The following is an 8,015-nucleotide window of genomic DNA, read 5'->3' on the forward strand; positions in this document are numbered from 1 at the left end:
CTGATGAAGCCAACTTCACATGCCCAGGTAAGTGCAATCACCAGTCCCTGCAATACAGAAAGCAGAGGAAGAGGAGGAGGCTCCTTGCAGGGGAGCCCAGTGGCAAGGCAAAAGAAAAAGACAATCTGGATTTGCTGAACCCCACTTCATTCCTCCTCCTCGAAGCCTGCTATGATTCACTTTTTGTGAGGGCACGGAAAAAGTGAAGAGATTTAACCAAAACCACTCAGGAAGTCAGTAGCAGAGAGTGAAATAGCTGTCTGGATTCTTGTGTTTTGCATCTGTTTCCCCCGGCAGCTCACAAAGGTTGCTCCTTCTCTTCATTGCAGGGATCGAGCTTCGGTTTTGAGACACGAACATTGAGAGGTGCCATCTGACCCCAAAGTCCAAATCCCAGCACACAAAAGTGGGGACTTTGCACGCCTAAGGGAATTATCTTGGCAGTTCTCAGACCCGGTTTCAGGTCTTAAAACAGGGTCAAACCAGGGTAAAGTCACGCCCAGGTCCTCAGACATGCTGGTCTCTGCGTCCAGACGGCGATGCATCACTTAATGATGCACGCTGACTGGCAGTGATCTAGAGGCCACCAAACAAACAGGCTCTATCTGAGCCCCTCTGTCCTTGGGATTTATTTGATCCAAATGTCCAGAACCGACATCAGCTTCGTTAAAAAAAAAAAGAAGAAAAAAAATACAGATCCCAAGTCTTAAACTTTGGATCTTGAATTTTGTGGCAATTTAGGAGTTAAGTTCAGTCCACCGCGTAGGCAGGACCTTCTCCCCCCGCTGTGCACCTGGAGTCGTCTCCCATCACAAGTTTTACAGCTGACAGACCACTGGATTAACCTTTCTAAGGCAGCCGATAGCCCCTCGGAGACCTCGCGCTCTGGCAAGGCGTATCTGCCAGGAAGGCTTCCAGTTGGACCAAGCACAGGATACGACCACGGTCCTCAGAGCGTTACGTTCTAATAGTTAATTGCTCTTGCCGCTGGACAAATGAAAAGTGCTTTATTTCTACACCGAATTTGCGGTGGGTGCTTGTGACCAGACTGATCCAGCGTAGCATGTTTCTTTTTTATTTATCTGTTTCACACTCACTTCAAGAAACCTCATCTGGGTTGGGGCCCCGCTGTGGTAGGCAGGCTATAAATCCATCTATCCAGTTGCTTAAAGCAATGGCTAACCACCCACCAGCCTGGATGGAAGCTCGATGACCTGCTCCCTCACACCTGTGAAATTCCTCTGGCTTCGGAGCAGCCCGTCCTGATTTCAAACAGCCGCGGGGACATCGGCTTCGAACAAGGGGGGGGGACGTCTAACTCTTCAGCGCTTACATACAACACCCCAGGCTTCACCAGCCATGAAGAGGGATGTTAGCCTTTCCCTCGCCTGTGAAAGAAAAGGTGAAGGGGGAGGAGGAAAAATGAAAGTCGGGCCACTGAACAAAGCCGTCGTTCCTCCACACTTATCAGTTTTGCTCCATATATTTCATTTATGGCTTTTTTTATTGACCAAAGGAAGCCCTGGAAACCTTGTTTTCCTTTATGCCGTGGTAACACCAACCCGGTGAGATGTGGGACTGACCACAGGCACATCTGAGCATAATTCACTAAAAATTCCAGTAAATGTTTTTCTAGTATGAAACTAATAGTAAGTAAGCAAACCCACCTTCCCCCGGGGAGCAACTAACCTTGCTGTTACCCGAGAATATTCTGCTGAACTCCACCAGCTACTCTGCCTCTCAAGTGGCACCTCTGGGCTTTGCCGGGTTCACGTTATTGTTGATGTTTGGTTTTTCAGCTACCTCCCTGCGAGAAGCCAGGGATGGTCCCTCCAGCGCAGGGACTCGCTGCCTGCTGCTGCTGGCGATCGGGAGCATTTTGGGGAGCAGCCGCCGCCCGCCCTGGAGCCGGTGCCTCCATGGGCTTGTGGTGACCATGTCTCTGCGTGCATTGGGTTTCCATCGGTGGAAAAAAAACACCTTGTGCGTGGCTGAGGCCACACGATCTTGGAGAAAGGGGAGGCTGCAGAGCTGGAAGGAAGGGGGAGGAGAGAGACCAGACCAGAGCAGACCAGAAATAAGGAAGGACGAGACGGGAGAAGACAGTAAGGTGGCATCGAGCAAGGAGACACTCCCTCCCGGAGTCTCAGGATCCATCCCCCTGTGATCTCCAGCCAATCCTTTTCCCTTCCCCTTGGGTTTTCAATGGCTTTTCCTAATTACAGCAGTAAATTCCTTGCAGGAAACCGTGTCTGTGAGAGGACGCTAGAAATGGAGGGGATTCCTGATGACAAACAGGAAATTTTGGGGGCTTTCTGTTTAACAAAACTCCTAACGAGAATAATCACAGGAATAACATAGACATCTACAGTCTGGCTTTGGAGCTTGTTGGTTTATGCTCCACGTGTCACCGGCACGTGACTTCAGCTCCTGCTTCCCACCGAAGTCCTGCCTTACCTGTTAGAGGTTGAACATCATTATCCTTTGCTTGGCTGGTACAAAAGGAAGTGGGGGGACCGGGGAGTGGGGCAGGGCAGGGGTGACCCCATTTACCTGAGCATCCTTCCTTGACTTTGCCGTGCATGTCTTCATCTCCCTACACTGTGTCCCTACAGTTTCCATCCATTCATCTTGCTGACCCTCTAGCCGTTAACCCCTGCACACGTACAGTGGCTTATCTTTTGACCTTAAACCGTTTGTTCTCATCTCCCCGTTCTCCTTCCCTGGCTACCAGGATAACGTTCAGATGGCTGAGCTCCCTGGAACGGCGGTGTTTTCCACTGCTTGGAGTTAATAGCCGTCCTGCCTGGGGTCACAGGATGGCACACTCCGTAAACCAACCTCCCAGACTTGTAAAGGCACGTTACGCACTCCACATCTAAGGACAGTCTCCCAGCTTCCAGGGGGGGAAGGAGGAAAAGGAAATCAGCACCTCTGTGGATTGACACCATGAGACTTTCAGTAAATACTGGCATCCCCACCTGACCTAAAGGACTTTTTCTCTTTTTTCCTTTTTTTTGGGGGGGTGGGGGCAGGGGGGGGAAGAAAGATTGAAACAAGGTAAAGTGCAGCCCTTTGCCATAACCCTGGTGAATACGTGCTGCATTCATATGGAACTGCTTCCTTCAAACGTGCCTTTCTTCTGCAAGGGCATCCCTGGGACACCCCAGTGAGGAATCGTTCTTAGCATGAAGGAAGCAGCCTGCATGCACGGTGCCTCTCCCCTTGCTTTAGGACTTGAAAAGCTCCATAGTCTGGAAGGATTCATTAGAGGAAGGAAAAGCAAATGGCAAGAGATGCCAACGTGCAAAATAAGATCTAGGCTTTGCAATCAGTGGACTCCACCTCCCTCCGGTGAGCTGAATTGCTCTCCAGGCTTCACTGCCTGTACTCACCTCTTCTCCACTTCCAGTAGTTTGGACACCAGCACCCATGAACACAGCTAAATCTGAACGTCTTCATGTGGGATTCAGTTGCTGAAACATAAGTGTCTGTTGCTTTTTGGGATAGTCTGAAGCACCTGAGACAAAACCCAGGTGGAGCTGTCAGATAAGGCACCTTCTCCCTTCTGGGACAGCAGTTGGTGCAATGCCCTGAGGCTCTGGAGACGACACCAGGAGCCCCGTTCAGCTGCTCGTGGACAGACATAGAGGACAGACCCATCGAGGGCTGTGGAAACCTCTCCTTCAGGCAGTCTGTGCCGCCAAAAGGAAAGTGGTACAGCCAGGGGATCCCATGCCTGCTGTGTTCACTTGCCCGGTCGCCTGACAGTAACAGCTCGTGTAGGTCAGGGAGAGCAGGGAGGGATGCTCCAGCTCTGATTTTCACAGAGCTTTTGTAAGAGACTTTAGCGTAATCCTGTGGAAGGCAAACAGAGGCAAAGAGGCCTCCAGGACCTTGCCCACAGTCAAAGAAACACGCACGGAGCTGGAGCTGGGTGCAGACCCTTCAGCAGGTCCTGTCCATCCCACTCCAGCCCAGGCTGATATGAAGCAGGGACTCTCTGCCTGTTGGGCAGTTTACCAGCAGAAAAAAAGGACTCGGTGAGGCACCCTCAGCATCACTTCTGTCCTGCAAGGCAGGACCCATCCCTGGGCAGCAGGCACTGTTCAGAGGGGTAAGCAGTTGGAGTGAGACACACGCAGAGAGAGTTTTCAATGAGCTGCCCTTATTCATTTGGTTAAAAATAAATTCCTACAACATTGTCAAAAGGCTCTCAGGAACTCAGAGGTGCTTGAGCCCTGTTGAAGCTTTCTGGAAATTGCTTCTTTTCTGTCTCACTAAAATAAGAATCCACCCAGGGCAAGAAACAGCTCTTGAACAAAAAACACTGGCTATGGGGCATCCTTCTGTAGAGCTTCCAAGCCTTCAACAAAATATCACTGATTGGTAGATTCTTCCCCTGTTTTCCCTCTTGATCCATACAAAAAGCATCTCATTTTTCTTGTTTGCCAATGCATCAGGAAGAGGGAATTAGTGCAAAGCCTTCTGAAATTATTTAGTAATAAGGGTCATCTCATTATCGCAGAGAACTAATTCAGAAGTAGCTTCCTCCATGAGGCTCTTAAACTCGTTAGTTTGCTTAGTGAGGTGAGTCAGTTTGCAGGAAGGATGCGTGCCCTCCCCTGTGGGGTCTGGCAGCGTGAAATGGATCCTGCAGCATCCTCTCTGGGCAGCTGCACAGGCAACTGCAGAGTCAACACTACGGGCAGCTGTAGGGCTACAGAAATGCATCTGTCAACATTTTCCAAAGTTCAAAGTAGCTCCCACTTTAAACTGAACCTGCCTCGACATTTTTAGGTGAATTTTTATCCAAAGACTTTTTCTGAAATTAAAGATTTCAGAACCAGGGTTTTGGAGTAGAAAATGTGGGAGTGTTTTTGTTTGAAAAGTCCCGAAAAAATAAGGTTTCAGTAATAAGATTTCTTCTTCATGAGGTATAATTCTTCAGAGAAAAGGAAAAATGCTCTTTTCTTCCCCCTGAGAAAAGATAAATCCTTGCTGAAAAAAATCTGAGCATTGCTGTATGTGATGATTTGCCATTCTGCCATCAATAAGAAAGCAGTAGAAGAGAAGGGAAGTATATTTAGTTCTTCTACAGGGCTTTTCCTCCATAGATCAAAAGGAGGAAATCGTCGCTCACTCTTGGGAAAAGGTAGACCCTGCACAGAGAGGTGCAGGGATCTTTTTTACTCATGACCCTTCACCCGTGGAGACCCCCAGAGAGGCTGTGTCCCCTGTGGAGGTGGCATCCATGGGACCCCACGCACCCTTGGGTCTCTCATGCCGATGTCCCTTTCTCTGTCCTCAGTGCAACCTGCCAGTCAGAGGACGGGCAGGGGATGGAAATGTTTGCAAACCCAGGTCTATTCTGGCAAATTGCGATCGTAGGAAGTAGAAGATTGCTATGAAGCATTTGATTTTGGTAGTTCTAGTAGTCTATTTGCTTAGGACCTGAAAGATTGCTTCATCCCCTCAGAAAAAGAAAAGAGAAAAATCTCCAGTTTTTTCCATTTCTCCTCTGACAAGGAGAAAAATCTTTGTTAAGAATCAGCAGAACAACATTATTAAATCAGGGAGATTTATCATTATTTATTACGTAGACTGAAGTAATGTCAAAGTTCATGAGCAAGGACTGGGATTCCACTGAGGAAGGGGCTGTGCAAACACAATGCAAAAAGATGGGTTCCTGCACCAGAAAGCTTAAAATAGGAGTGACTAAGGAGTGGGAAATGGAGGTGGGGAGTGGGAGCTGTGGTCATGGACAAGTTGGGGATGGGAAGATTGAATGGTAGAAGAAGGAGAGAGGAAGAGGATGAAGGGTGGGCAGGATTCAGGGACTCGGGGAGAAAAAAGGCTGAGACAGGACTCACACCAACAGCTATCAGACCAGGGAAAAAAAAACCCAGTGCAAATGCAGACAGGCAGCGCCTGTGCCTGATGGCTCCTGCCAGGGAGAAAGGGCATGGTAAGTTTTTAGCCTCTTTTGCTAAAGCAAAAAACGAAATTCAGCAGCACTTTCTGCCTCCTGGAGCCATCAAACTCGCCACCCAAATTCAACCCAATTTGCTGGAAGGGTGGAAGTCTCAAAAACAGTTTTGTTTTGGAAAACCTTACACACAAATCAGTACCTGGGTACAGGAGAGAAAGAGCCAAAGGACAGTCCCAGTGACGAAAAGACGAGCGAGGTACTTCAGCGAGCAGGTGCAGGGGAAGGGGAGCCGGGAGGGACGTTCACTCTGGGAGCCCCCTCAGGCAGCACTTTCCCCCCCCTTTTGCAGCTTTGCCATGCACTTGCTTAATCGCCAGCATCTGGTTTGTGTTGCAACACACAAGCGGCAGACCGTCTTGGAGAGGGTTTGCCTGTGTGTGCACGTCTGTGTGTGTGTGTGTTTGTGTGTTGTTTTTCTGTTCTAGAGGAGTGAAAGGTTAAAGCAGCTGTTTATGCAGAAAGGAAAGTCTTGGATTAAAAAATGGTCAGGAGGCAAAAATACTTGAGTTCCCATGATTTGTTCTTCTGGTGAGACACACTGTGGTTCGGGACACTGCACATTAACTACTTGAACATCTGTGTCCCCCTGCATGTATCTGTGCAGAGGCATGTGTGCTTCTGTGCACGGACGTGTTTCCCATGTGCATATAAAGCATAAGGACCATGGTAAAAACACAAGAAGGGGGCAAGAGGGCTGCAAAACCCTTTCACATTGTGGTCAACAGCATTTCGTGTGCTCTATTTCCCAAAAAAAGGACGATAAGACAGGAGTGGCTCATGGTGGTAGGACCTGGCACCAGTAGGGCCGATACAGAGCCGTCATACTCACCTGCAAGAGCCAAACTAGACCTTGGCTGATGTGGATCCATACACCAGAGACACAAACCTTCTGCCCCCAGACATCAAGGAGAAATCAGGGAGCTGTGATAAGAACTGGGTGCCAGCCAAGAAAGAGCAGCAATCATTTGCAAAATTTGGGCATTTCCCTCAATCTGGGTTTCAGACCTCCTGCCTTTAAAGCAGAGATCCGAGACCCACACATTGGGGGAGTCACTGTTGTAGGACACCCAGCTCCTCTCCTGGGCCTTCTGAGTGTTCTTCCGGCCTCCATCACATTGGGCGAGAGTTGTTGTGGCCTGTTGGACTTCCTCATGTCAGCAGAGAAAAATAATCAACGTCAACGTGACATTGGCTGCAGCCACAGCCCAGATGCATCCAGCAGTCCTTGGATTTTGGAAAGAGTCCTGTGGGCAGGAGAAATCCCCCACAGCCGTGAGTCACTGGCCAACGGCAGGAGACGTCGCCAGACATATGAAGTCCACATGAACCTCTGACGATGGCATGCAAGCTCACTTAAACCAGATGCAGGCACCAAGGCAAAGAGGTATGAAGCCAAACGCCCGCTACCCCACAGGGAGTGAACCCATTCAACCTGACCCAGCATAGGGGACGGCAGCTCAGCCTCTCCCTGCTCCTTCCCAGACGAAACTGGGATGACAACTGGAGCCTCCCTGAACCCCTGGGCAAGACAAGACTCAGCACGTGTCCATCGCTCTGTGGGACGGCAAGTTGTGGCACACGAAACACCAGCAGCTTGAAGGAGGATCAGAGAAGATGGGAAATGGGAGTGGTGAAATCAACCGGTTTTCCTTGATTAAGGGCTTAATTAAAGCCTTAAGGATGTAAGGACTCAACTTTGGGGTAGACAACGTACTCAGCTGGGGGGTAGGAACATCCCTAGACCCATGTTTTCCCTAGGCACTGAGAGGTGAGGTTTCACCAACCTCAGGAGGAGGGGTTGTTCCTTGGGCACTCTCCACTTAGGGCCTGCTCAAGCCAGTGACCACTGTCGTGGTTTAACCTCAGTTGGCAACTAAGCACCACGCAGCCGCTCGCTCGCTCCCGCCCCCCCCGATGGGATGGGGGAGAGAATTGGAAAAGCACAAATGAGAAAAACTCATGGGTTGAGATAAAAACAGTTTAATAATTGAAATAAAATGATAATGATAATAATATGATAATA

This window comes from Pygoscelis adeliae, unplaced genomic scaffold (assembly GCF_000699105.1).
Source record: "Pygoscelis adeliae isolate BGI_AS28 unplaced genomic scaffold, ASM69910v1 Scaffold273, whole genome shotgun sequence".
Taxonomy (NCBI): domain Eukaryota; kingdom Metazoa; phylum Chordata; class Aves; order Sphenisciformes; family Spheniscidae; genus Pygoscelis; species Pygoscelis adeliae.